The sequence below is a fragment of the Salvelinus fontinalis genome, chromosome 30, assembly GCF_029448725.1.
Source record: "Salvelinus fontinalis isolate EN_2023a chromosome 30, ASM2944872v1, whole genome shotgun sequence".
NCBI classification, from domain to species: Eukaryota; Metazoa; Chordata; class Actinopteri; order Salmoniformes; family Salmonidae; genus Salvelinus; species Salvelinus fontinalis.
This window is the reverse complement of record NC_074694.1, coordinates 19,904,039-19,909,355: the sequence shown is the minus strand read 5'-3', so window position 1 is coordinate 19,909,355 and position 5,317 is coordinate 19,904,039.

Genomic DNA, 5,317 nt, shown 5'->3' with positions numbered 1-5,317 from the left:
CTACGTTACTGTGTGGGTGGTTTATGTATGCTAACTACGTTACTGTGTGAGTGGTTTATGTATGCTAACTACGTTACTGTGTGGGTGGTTTATGTATGCTAACTACGTTACTGTGTGAGTGGTTTATGTATGCTAACTACGTTACTGTGTGAGTGGTTTATGTATGCTAACTACGTTACTGTGTGGGTGGTTTATGTATGCTAACTACGTTACTGTGTGGGTGGTTTATGTATGCTAACTATGTTACTGTGTGAGTGGTTTATGTATGCTAACTACGTTACTGTGTGAGTGGTTTATGTATGCTAACTACGTTACTGTGTGAGTGGTTTATGTATGCTAACTACGTTACTGTGTGAGTGGTTTATGTATGCTAACCAGGTTACTGTGTGAGTGGTTTATGTATGCTAACTACGTTACTGTGTGAGTGGTTTATGTATGCTAACTAGATTACGTATGGATTATTTATGCTCACAGCTCCATGCATGCCCTTCATGCTCCCACAACCACATGGAAGACTAGTAGACTTTTGGTATCGCCAATGAATCTCTTTCTAAATCCTGTGTTGGTCAGAGCGATGCCAAAGACATGGGTTCAATTCCCAAAGGATCATGTACATGCTAAAAAGAAATGCACTCACTGTACTGTGTCTTTAGATGCGAACATTTACAAAGTGGCATACATAATTCCAGCATTACTCTTTGCATTCCCCGTAGATCTATTCCTAAAGCATTGATATGGCTACAGTATCTAATTGCATCTGACCACAGAGCAAAACTGTGGCTGTTTTCCTGAACATATGCCTGCAATGTGTAGTATGTAAGTCAACACATGCCTGTAGTGTGTAATAATATACAATACAAGCGTCCTGATGATTGTGATGTATGATAGATAATGTTCCATTTCCAGCCAGAGGCTCCAGTTGCAACAGTTCCAAGAGGTGCTCCAGTAGTGTAGACATATGGCATCACAAGGAGGCTATTATCAATCTGGCTCAGACAATACACCTTATCTTGCTACCCAGTGAGACACAACTCTCTCTCTCTCTTTAAAGGGCCAAGAGATGAAGATATATTTTATTTCCTAACACAGACAAACTCTCACTGTGCTCAAGCTTGACATAAGTACATAAAAAAATGTGGAATCTTATCAGTGCTCGTCACATTTATGCAACCCTTTGTACTGGTTTAGTCCTGCAGAGGAGAAGGCTTAGATCGGCAGGAATGTCAGTTGGGGTCTTTACTTTCACAACTATGTTATAAATGTAGCAGAGATGGCCCCTGCTTTGATGTGCTGTTGTAATCTTGTAAGCCATTTTACAACAAGACCCTATGGCTACCTTAGACTACGAGCAATCTCTGTTAATTAAAAGGAGCGATCTATAAATCAAACAACAAAGCAAATGAATTGCTGTATCATTAGTGTATCACATCTGCTCCTGCCACACCCCCTAGTGGTCATCCGGTGTCTGCTTGACCTGCAGCCATTCCCCAGTACACTCTTTCTCTCTCTCCCCCTCCCTTTCTGTTTGTGTGATTGTGTGGTTGGAGACAGGTGTGCTGGAGTCAGAGCAGATCCCTACCAGCTGCAACTTGTTCCATTATCAAGACTTCTACAAATACTCAGTCCTGCCAGTTCCACTCTGCCAGATTGTAATCTCTGCTCAGTCAGTTTATGCTTCTAGCCATCATAATTATTCAAGATCCTGTTACCCTGCTGTACCGGTTTCCCTGCCTGACGCTGTTTATCCTCTCACTGCAGTTTTTCCGCCCTGACTCTGGCTCCTGTCTCCTGTTCCACATCTCATCACCTTGTTCTGGACTCACCACACCACCACTCCCTTGGATTCCCATTTCCTCTGTCCCAACCCGGCTCACTCCAACCTCAGCCTCCACTTCTGGTTTCCTACAACTCATCCGAGCTTCCCTGCATCTGCACTTCATCTCTCCCTGTGCACAATAAATATCTTGGTTCATTCATCCCTGTTTCCTGGTCTGAGTCTGCTCTTGGGTTCCACAGTGCTGCTCTGTCTGACTGAGTGACCCAAATGGCCCCTTTCGCAATGTTGAGCATATTGTCACTGTCTGATGAAAACCTCTTATTTTCAAAACACAAACTTTTCAGGAAATTGAATTAGAAAGGCGTGCTCGCAGAAGCATTTTAGGGAGCGTTTGACAGTGATGAGGGGTGGTCGTTTGACCGGGGACCCATAGACGATGCAGGCAATGAGGCAGTGATCGCTGAGATCCTGATTGAAAATTACTTTTAAAGAACGACCAGGCATCCTCGACTGATGGGATGTGGTCAATATCCTTCCAGAATACCCGGGCCAGGTCGATTAGAAAGGCGTGCTCGCAGAAGTGTATTAGGGAGCGTTTGACAGTGATGAACGGTGGTCGTTTGACCGGGGACCCATAGACGATGCAGGCAATGAGGCAGTGATCGCTGAGATCTTGATTGAAAACAGCAGAGGTGTATTTGGAGGGCAATTTGGTCAGGGTAATATCTATGAGGGTGCCAATGTTTACGGATTTAGGGTTGTACCTGGTGGGTTCCTTGATAATTTGTGTGAGATTGAGGGCATCTAGCTTAGATTGTGGGACTACCGGGGTGTTAAAACCTGTACTGCTCTGGCGTTCCGCCAGCGGAACTCCTCCCACATTCCACTGAAAAGGCAGAGCGCGAAATTCAAAATATATATTTTTTAAATATTTAACTTTCACACATTAACAAGTCCAATACTGCAAATGAAAGGTACACATCTTGTGAATCCAGCCAACATGTCCGATATTTAAAATGTTTTACAGCGAAAACAGCATGTATATTTATGTTAGCTCACCACCAAATACAAAAATGGACAGACATTTTTCACAGCACAGGTAGCATGCACAAAGCCAACCTAACTAACCAAGAGCCAACCAAACTAACCAACAAACAACTTCATCAGATGACAGTCTTATAACATGTTATTCAATAAATCTATGTTTTGTTCGAAAAATTTGCATATTTCAGGTATAAATCGTAGTTTACATTGCAGCTACAATCAGAAATTGCACCGAAAGCAGCCAGAATAATTACAGACACCAACGTCAAATACCTAATTACTCATCATAAAACATTTCTGAAAAATACATAGTGTACAGCAAATGAAAGACAGGCATCTTGTGATTCCAGCCAATATTTCCGATTTATTAAGTGTTTTACAGCGAAAACACAATATAGCGTTATATTAGCTTACCACAATAGCCAGAAACACATGCCATTTCCCAGTAGCAAAAGGTTAGCGATCGTAACAAACCAGTAAAAGATATATAATTTTTAGTAGCAAAAGGTTAGCGATCGTAACAAACCAGTAAAAGATATATAATTTTTGACTAACCTTGATATTCTTCATCAGATGACAGTCCTATAACATCAGGTTATACATACACTTATGTTTTGTTCGAAAATGTGCATATTTAGAGCTGAAATCAGTGGTTATACATTCTGCTAACGTAGCTACTATTTCCCACAACGTCTAAACAGCAACGATATTTTTCGGACACTTTTTATGACACACATATTCTAATAGCTATTCATAAACATAACTAAAAAATACATGTTGTATAGGAAATGATAGATCCATTAGTTCTTAATGAAATCGCAGTGTTAGAATTCTAAAAAATAACTTCATTACGACATCCAGCTTCGGTATAGCTGAGTACCCAAATGTTGGGCGCCGACGACTAGTTCACATGCACGACAGATATATGAAATAGCATCATAAAATGTTTCTTACTTTTGCTGATCTTTTATCAGAATGTTGGACAAGGGGTCCTTTGTCCAGAACAGTTGTTGTTTGGATTTAGAACGGCCACTTTCCCTCTCGATTTAGCAAGCGCACTAGCCAAGTGGCACGAATCGCTCCATCGTCAACAAAGTCAGAGAACGGAACACGGCAAAACTCCCGAAAAAAATTCTATAATCTGATGAAACTATATTGAAAAAACATACTTTACGATGATATGGTCACATGTATCAAATAAAATCAAAGCCGGAGATAGTAGTCGCCTATAACGGCAGCTAAACAGAAGGCAAATCCAGGTACCGCCTCGCGCTCTCCAGAAAACCGGAAATGGGGGACACGTCATACAAAGAGCTTGTATTCCACTTCAGACCAAGATAAACACTACATTTCTTCTCTCACCGCCTCTTGACATCCAGGGGAAGGTGTATGACGTGCATGTATACTCATACGTATCATGCCCATTTATAGGCAGGAAGTAGAACAGAGCATCGATTTCAGACTTTCCACTTCCTGGTCAGGAAGTTTGTGCCAAATGAGTTCTGTTTGACTCACAGATATAATTCAAACGGTTTTAGAAACTAGAGAGTGTTTTCTATCCAATAGTAATAATAATATGCATATTGTACGAGCAAGAATTGAGTACGAGGCCGTTTGAAATGGGCACCTTTTATCTGGCTACTCAATACTGCCCCTGCAGCCCAAACAGGTTAATGTCGCTCTTGCTGTGGGTGATTCCCTGATCCACCTCTACGCAGACGACACCATTCTGTATACATCTGGCCCTTCTATGGACACTGTGTTAACAAACCTCCAAATGAGCTTCAATGCCATACAACTCTCCTTCCGTGGCCTCTAACTGCTCCTAAGTGTTAGTAAAAATAAATGCATGCTTTTCAACCGTTCGCTGCCCGCATCCGCCCGCTCGACTAGCATCAATACTCTGGACGGTTCTGACTTAGAATATGTGGACAACTACAAATACCTAGGTGTCTGGCTAGACTGTACTCTCCTTCCAGACTCATATTAAACATCTCCAATCAAAAATTAAATCTAGAATCGGCTTCCTATTTCGCAACAAAGCCTCCTTCACTCAAGCCACCAAACTTACCCTCGTAAAACTGACCATCCTACCAATCCTCGACTTTGGCGACAAAATAGCCTCCAACACTCTACTCAGCAAACTGGACGCAGTCTATCACAGTGCCATCCATGTTGTCACCAAAGCCCCATATACCACCCACCACTGCGACCTGTATGCTCTCGTCGGCTTGCCCTCACTACATATTCGTCGCCAGACCCACTGGCTCCAGGTCATCTATAAGTCTTTGCTCGGTAAAGCTCCGCCTTATCTTAGCTCACTGGTCACGATAACAACACTCACCCATAGCACACGCTCCAGCAGGTACAGTTGAAGTCGGAAGTTTACATACGCTTAGTTTGGAGTCATTAAAATTCGTTTTTCAACCACTCCACACATTTCTTGTTAACAAACTATAGTTTTGGCAAGTCGGTTAGTATCACAATTCCAGTGGA